This window comes from Sceloporus occidentalis, unplaced genomic scaffold (genome assembly GCF_023333645.1).
Source record: "Sceloporus occidentalis isolate IW3139 unplaced genomic scaffold, rSceOcc1.0.p SCAF_79, whole genome shotgun sequence".
NCBI lineage: Eukaryota > Metazoa > Chordata > Lepidosauria > Squamata > Phrynosomatidae > Sceloporus > Sceloporus occidentalis.
The window spans coordinates 2,497,452-2,506,377 of record NW_028317059.1 but is presented as its reverse complement, the minus strand read 5'-3'; positions in this window follow the sequence as shown (position 1 = coordinate 2,506,377).

Here is an 8,926-nt window from a genome sequence, read left to right as displayed (position 1 = left end):
ATAGCCCAACACAAAGATTACAGTGACTCACTAATGGTAGCAACTAAATGGCTTTGATAATGATCCAATAGATATGATTTCTGTACAATGTGATGCACGACTTATTAAATCCTGTTTACCCATTGTACAGCGCTGTGGAATACGATGGCGTTATATAAATTGATAAATAATAATAAAAGGAGTTGGACAGATAAGAGTAATTGGGTGATCTATGAGTCCAGTGCGAACCAGTGTTCCGCTGATAATATATAACTATAGAATATATTATGTAAGTACTTATTCCCATAGACAACATCAGAGTGCTACAACCCAGCGGGGAGGGTGATGCGCGGAAAGTGTCCAAAGAAGCAATTAAAGGCAATTAGAAGCTTTACGTGTTGAAGTATATCTTGGAGGTACCCAATTTCAGAAGTGATTAATCATGCATCACTTCAGCAGTTTAAGTACTAGAAAGGAGGAATGAGTTAAAGGACAGTCGTAGTTACACACAGACCAATTCCCAAACTGGTAGAAGCAAGAACTGAATTTGCCCGACTCCCCTTGTTTCTTATGTGTGACAGCTCGGCTCTGCTCTTTATTAAAGTGCTCTAGTGGCAATTAGTGACGTGTAATGACAACTAATTATCCAGGTAACTCGTCAGAGGCCAACAGGAGGCATCAACATTTGTCACATTTAATGATTGCAATAATTAGTGTTCTTCAACAGATGAAGTACCAGGTGCACAGCTATCTCTCCTAGCACTCCGAATATACACGGTTATCTCTCCTAGCACTCCGAATATACACGGTTATCTCTCCTAGCACTCTCGAATATACACGGTTATCTCTCCTAGCACTCCAAATATACACAGTTATCTCTCCTAGCACTCCTAATATACACGGTTATCTCTTACAGCACTCCGAATATACACGGTTATCTCTTACAGCACTCCTAGTGTACACGGCTGTCTCCCACGACACTCCTAACACACACACGGCTATCTCGCTGTACTATTATTCCTACATGTCTGCCATGGCACCCATAATATACACAGCTACAGCTCCCAACACTATATATACGTCTGTATATATATATACAACTATCTCTCAGTACTGTATACCATCTGATCTACCCTGCTGCTTCTCACTGTACCGCTGCTAGGGCCTGTGGCGATATGAATGCAAGGTCAGAGCAAACAGCACAGGGTCACATATTTTAGTCCCCACCACCATTAATTGAAAGCATTTTAGAAGGGGCAGTGATGGAAGCATCAGTAATGGCTCCCCACCTAGAGAATCTAAATCAGAATCAGGTTTAGGTGACTGTGGGGGTTATCTATAAGGAGTAATGCCTGTGGTAAAAGTGGTGCAGTTACCATAGCAACCAATGGACTATTTCTGATTGCTCCACTTGCACCACCATAATTATGCTCTATACAAAACCTAATGTGTCACACATGACGTTTATGATGCGGTAAAAGTATCGGTTTTAATTCAGATACATTGGGAGCCCTAAATCAGTGTTAGCATCTTAACTTAGTGAGCCAAAAAGCTTCACCGTAGGCTGTGAGGCTATTATTTCATTGATACCGTGAAAGAACATTGACATTTTCAGACAGGGGGCGAGAAATACAGGAAACATCCATACTTTAAAGCAAATGTGATGTAAAGGTGCCACTAACAGGTCACATTGTGCACTGCATCACCCAATTTGATTGAATTCTCGATATAACCTCATTTCCAAGTGTCGATGACTTAACACAACAAAAAAACATTTTCATGGAATATTTTAAATATCCCCATCTTATGCAGCCAACCAATGAGCAGAATTAGTGTTTTTGCGAATTTTAATCTGATGAAGAATGCTGCAGCCAGTTCCTTAGATTGTAAAATAAGTTTTATTCTTTATTTAGGGTTGATTACCACGGGGTCGGTGTGTAAGTGGTCTAGAGTGACGTATATTGATCAGACACTTATCTGTCACTATGTTCCGCTAGCCCAGAGTTGACAATTATACCAGAGTTAACTACTATCCCAAAAAATAGAGAATAAAAGAATATCATGTTGTATAAAACTATCTAGATCCTGACGATACTTGGATCTACTACTTTACAAAATCTGAAATATTAGAGCTCTTGAATTGTATAGATTAGGAGATGCAGTGAATATGTATATGTGTAAGGAACCCCATCTGATATACCCAGTATACCATGGAAGGAGTTATTTTATATTTGTATTTTTTATGAATATGCATGATTATTCCTCCTGTTCATTTATTCCTCCGTTTTGGGTGTTTTAAAAGGGGGAATTAGAAGAATAGAGGAAGGTTTCGAAAAGGCAGCAATGATGAATGAATGAACTTTTCTGTATAATATCACCAATGCATTGCATGAATGAAAGCGTATTGTATTGATCCTATTATGCAACGACCAATGCAGTTTTGGATTTAATTTGCTTCCTAATGATTATTATGGACTGCAGTCTGCAGACAGCCATTGCGGTTATTGAAAAGGTATTCTAGCTTAATTAACGTGGCTATTATTTCTATGCTTTAACCTATATTAACAACATCGATACTATCCAGCATGTCAGAGAAAGCAATGCTCCTTGTCTCACACACACATACTGCGCAACACGTTTTATTCATCCTGACAGCCACATCTCTTTCTATGCCATGGGTTGTTTTGTCTGTGAGTGGAGTGGTGTCTCTTTAATTGGGGAAAAAAGACTAATCTTCAGCTGCTAGACAGTTCAGAACTAGCACAGGTTAAATGCCAGCGAGTGGAATGTATAAGCAGGGAAGCGAAGGAATGACGCCGTAAGAAATCACACATACTGCAGGGGGCAACACTTTGCCTGCGCAAGTAAGCAAAATGTAGAAACAAATTCTAGGTGTCCCGGAAGACACGGCCAGAGGGGTCACCCTAACAAGCACCCACTTACTGCTTCTTCACAGGCACACATATATACGTTCCATCAATATAGAAAATTTATGGAAGATATATAGTTATACAGTGGCAGATGAAGCAATCTCTGGATTGTAAACTTGCGAGCAGAGCCTCCTTTACATAATGTATTGGTTTGTCTTTGCCAGTTCTAGCAGTTCTTTGTTATACCTCCTTCAATGTATGGACTATAAGAAGCGTTGCAATAACTTTTGGCGGTATATAAATAAAATATAATAATATAAACAATATTTCCATATAAGATTGATGGTTTAAATAACATTTGGATTAATGATCTCCGCAGCATCTCACAGTCAGTACGTATAAGCTTGTAAAGCAATGTAAGCATGTATGATGTAATAGGGTTTAGTGACATGTCACAAATATATCATAATTATGAGAAATTACTTTTTGAAACGGGGTAGTTACTATCGCCTCCCTGGAAGCTCTGGTTTAACTCATTCTCAGATCCCAGGGATTAGGGTGATTTCTGACAATTAATTTAATTTGTGATCACTATCAGCAAATATCCAGCTGCCAGAGGACACTATGCTTTATGTAAAAGTAATTTTTTACCCAAAATGTATTATTCTTTATCTATATGTAATTATAAAAAAACAAACTCCTATCTATAAAGTAACAGTTTTTTATATACTCTGGGTAAGCGTATAAATGGTACACTCATTATCTCACTCATTCATTTATACTGCTTTTATTTCCATTTTGTCCTAATGATTGTTTGCTTTGTACTTGGGGGGGTTCGGAGATTTGTGCTGATAAGACTTCTACTATTAAGCAGAAATGTCACTAACAGAAACATAATTTATATAATTAGATGAATCGCTGGGAATGAGAGAGAACAAATGGAGTGAAGGGTTAATTAGCGAATAAATGAGGCCAGGGATTCGAGGATTTGTAGGACTGAGGAGTTTAATGAAGCACAAGGGATCCAAACAAATAAATATCAAATCATTAAACCTGCCCAGAAATAATGCAACATGGCACTGCTATTATAACCCCTTCTCTACCGGAGACCTCTGCTTCACGTGAGTGTAACACACACTGTGGTAGGAATACGGACGCAGATATTAACCCCTTCTTATGGCAGAATGGGGCACACAGCATTTCTAACATTGAAAGTCTTATTAATCATTTTTTGCTACAAAAGTGACTTGTAGTGTTTAAGGCCCACCCGGTAACAAAAGAATTGTAATAATTGCCTAGCCCTGTGTAAGGACCTAATGAAAAGGTGCTGTGCGGAGGGGGTAGTCAATGCATAGCATTACGTACTGTGTGCCGTGTTAATGCAGATCAGAAACATACAGGACAGAGATTGGATAGTTGTGTATGTTGGTGCCATGTGGGTGTGTATAGTTATACATATCACACTGGTGTGTATCAGTGCTATGGAGGTGCACTGTAGTGTATGTCGGTGTAAGCAATGTTTGCGGCTGCGTGCGGTAGTGACGTCCCCGGACGGCAGAGTTTATACATTACTGGCTGTGTAGAGAACTTTGCATCACACTACAAACCGAGAATGAAATTGATTATTACACAGAGCACCGACTGCTGCAGCTTAAGCAAAGCACTAGGTCCCAATGTACAATGCTACAGAATATGACGGTGCCATATAAATTAATAATGATAATACTGGCTCAAGCATTGTTTTCTTTCTGCGCGGGAGGAACAGCACATCTCTGCAGGGTATTGTGTATCTTGGCAGTGTGGCAAATTGTGGTTATTGTGTAAGCCAGAGATTACCAACAATAAGGGGTCCAGCTGTTATAAAGCTACAACTGAGACGACGCTTTTAAACAACATACTATCTGAGAATCATAGGCGGTATCTGTCAAAAACAACTGCACGCCTATTGAAAGTTTTGTGTATGAGCAACTGTGTATTTCAATATACAGGCAAACACAACGTAGTGCTGTACAGTATCACAGAGTAGAGGGGCACTTGCTGTAGGTGTCAACGATGAAGAACGTGTGTATTTCACTGTGGCAGCAAAGAATAAGTAACTCCACACTGCAGCCAACAGGAATTTGTCGCACTGTGTGTCACAATACTGGCATGGCACTGTGCATGTCGATGTGTACTCAGAAATGTGTGTGTTAGTGGAAACCATAGTGTTATTCCAGAGGTTATATTACTGGTCCCCACTGCAATGGCAAGGTGATGGGAACGTGAGAGAGCCGTCTATGCCCAGGCTCCATCTTCGTTGGACATCTTCCAGAGCAGTGACACAAACCACATGATGGGTCAGAGTGACACAGATCCCCCAAGCTTTGTATGTCACTCTGTGTCGTGGTCACTCTACTCAGGCGTTGATAGAGTTGGCAACGTCTGTGAAGACCAGGCGGGTGGGTCTCTGGAGAGGGCACAGACTGGTGAGGAGAACCTAGAGACAAAGGAATACAGCACATTAAAATATGTTTATGCAAGAAATGAATGCGACACAGCAGCTCTCTAGAGTGTCACTTTTGGCTGCTCTTTTATCTCGGGATCCCTAACTGCCCTGCAGGAGAGAAGGAATTTGGCTGTCAATCCCAAACCTTTGAGTGCCGGAGTTACTGTTATCACCCTGAACCCTGTGTTCACTAGAAAGTATTTTGAAAGTATTCCCAGAATCTATAAAAACCGCTTCTTTCTTTAGTTGCAGCAGAACTGGGTAATAATTCAGAAACATATTTGCATACCTGGGAACTTCCAGGCACCGGCTACCCGGAACCTTCCCTTGCGGGACGCGGCCAGGACTCCCTGCTGACGTCTGCGGGAGGTCCCTTTGACATCAGTGGGAGTTCCTGCCAACGGCAGCGGGAAATACCCCCATTTAAAGGGAAAATGGGCGGGGACCTGGAAAACCGGTGCTTCACCGGCATTCTCCCAGGTATGCATATATGGCACAGTGCCATCTACTGTCCCAACCATTACATAAACCTAATTGTGGATACTTTGCCATAGGTGGCGCTTACAAATATTTAATTTGTTACAGGCTAAAGCAAAAATAAACAAATAGTATCATAATAATCTCTTATTTGTAAACATAAAACTTTGCCGTAATATTTAAATAACAGTTACCAACAGCTGGAATTGGTTCAGGGTGGTCCCGGGAATGGAAAATAGATCTAATAATATCTCATATCCCACTACATAAATAGAAAGAAAAAGGAGAATACATATACTCCATATAACAATATTATCTATAATTAACCCATATGGAGTCTTATCAAATCTGCAGTACAAATAATGCTGTCTCATACACTTATCCCAATGTAAGATATAATCTGGCAACAAATAATACAATCATAATAATGGAAAAACAACAAGCGTTGACTCCTCATATATATCGATCTACATAGACAAACCTACCACCAATGATTTTAGGGATCTTGAGGTTGTGTGTTGCTATGTTTTAAACCAATGTGCAAATGCACAATTCCCCCGTATGCATTTGACCGACCGCCTAGCTAGCTGCTTTGCAGGAGAGGTACTCGTTACCCAAATACACATTATGCAGGGCCAACTCAGACTTTCTTGAAGGAGAATATCACTGGGGCTGCCCTTGATAATGCATAGCTTAACTAGTGTAGCTGCAGTAGATAACTGCTGAAAATGTTATGGCAGAGGTTTGGTGATTAGATTATAGGGTATGTTTTGAACATGAAATGTCTGAAATTTCAAATGTTGCCCAAATGTAAACGCAAGAAAACCTCCTGAATCCATGTCCAGGTTCACAAACAGACCGCAATGTTTGGATATCCTATGATATGCTTCAGTACGGGAATGGATACACATAATACCAGTCCTGTTCGAGGTCTTTGAGGCCGCCCTATATATTAGACTGTTATTCAGGGGTATAATGGATGAGCGTCTCCGCAATGTTGTGGCAGATGTATACACATTTTTAACGCCAAGTTCACTTTGTACATCACAACTACACAGTGTAACAGAAACATGACGGTGGTACAACACAACACAAACAGGGACTAAAACTACAACAAGATGAGTTCAGGGACATCCACAACAAAGTTGGTCAAAGGTGAATAAAGAAGACCATATGAAATATATGAAGCATGTTGGAGTGAACGTAATTACAGAAGACACATAACGCACCCTGAGCACGGCACAGTATACATCTATCCATACACACCTTTCCTTGGGGCTGTAGGTCCCTATTTGGTTCCAGAAGTTCTTGCTCAAGGTCTTCCTGTTCCTCTGCTGGGTCAAAGTTATACATGGGCATCAACTGATGACGTAGCTTTTCCAGCCTGGAACCAAATAAGCGAAGGTAAAAAAACAGGAGAGGTCATAGACAAAGTCTAGATTGTAAGCTTGCGAGCAGGGCTCTCTCCACCAAATGTATCGGTTTGTCTTAGTCTGTCAATTCTTGTCTTGTCAGACCCCTTGAATTTATGTATTGTATTAAGCGCTGCGTAAACCGTTGGCGCTATATAAATAAAGCATAATAATAAAAGTCAGCGATGAGGTAGATGCAAGGAATGAAGTGATGCAGAGCAGATTTATACACAAGGCACATTTTTCAGGAGGTACAGCCATCTCAGCAGTATGTCCAACTATTGCTTTACAGACAAATATCATGCAATGCTTGGCTCTCCCAATTCATCCGTCACATGTTGTCATTAGCATCTGAATAACTCCTCCAAAAAAGGATGCAGCATAGTAATTTATAGTTTTCTGCAACAGATTAAATTGGGAGATAAAATGGACATAAGAGGGCAAAAAGAAATAGAGAGAGAGAGTCCCAGCGACTAGAATAAGATGAGCTCACCTTTTTTGTTTTCTGATGTAAAGAACCTGGAAAGAAAGAAAAAGAAGAAGAAAGGAGGATTGAGAGAGACAGAGAACAGAGGAAAAGAACTTGCAGAAAGGAAGATGCAACTCTTTAACTGCACTGTTAGAGTATTTCTCAAATTTAAGGGGGAGGAATATTTTCTTTGAGCCTTAAGCTGTGTACAGAAATATGGCTGAGCATTAAAAGATTATATTTCATTTTGTTCCAATACACTGCCATAATCTGCCGACCTAGAGGCAGCCATTGTAGTCAGTTGTGTGATATTTTGGCCAGCCATTCCTGCTCAAACTTGACACCGAGCTGATTCTTCATAGAAATGCTAAAGCGGTCTGGCTGAATTATTTCCTCTGTAGACTTTATTAGTCTGATCGTCCAGCTGGGTTATTAAGACTGAGCCTTTCAACTGTTTAACACAAATACGTGTGAGATAATGAGTCAGTGTCTGTCTAGTAAGGTAAAGACAACAGAACTAAATCGCATACACATAACAATTTTTTTTTTATGTGATATTGGTAATAAAAAAATTTGTTTTATATCAAGCACTGTATAAAACATGCATTTCCATGCAGTTTTTATTACATGCAGCAAACGGGAGACAGAATATCCTTTTTGCTTATCTCTGATTGGCTGCCCCGTGTTATTCTACAGACACGCAGATACATAAAAAAAATAATCTGCGGTTTTCATTCCTCATTTCTTTAGGTGGTTAGTTGCAGCATGGCAAAGTCCTGTATCTCCATCAGTTTTCCAATCTCTCTGTGGCATAAGATACTGGGTGCCACCCATAGCTATGTGGAACTCACTATGTTGGAAAGGCCTGGTCTAATGTACATGTAACAGTGGGATTTTAATGTTGTACATGCAGTGTTTACATATTTATGTAGGACATGTCATTTTCACTCTAAGATGTCCCTTCCTATTACTAAATTAAAAGCATATATACACTCAAGCCATGACTCACTTTATTCAAGGTGTTTCTTTTAAACTCTACACAGACACTTGTGTTTATCTGATTCATAGATAAGCGTGTACAGTACATGTGTGCTGCCCACAGGCGTGTTGTGCTTTACGTGATTGAATTAGGTATCATACATTCAGCGGGGTTACACACCATTGCTACAGCCAGTCCGATAACAGTGACAATGCCAAGTGACAGAAGCCAGGTGCCCATGCTGGGGGACCCCGC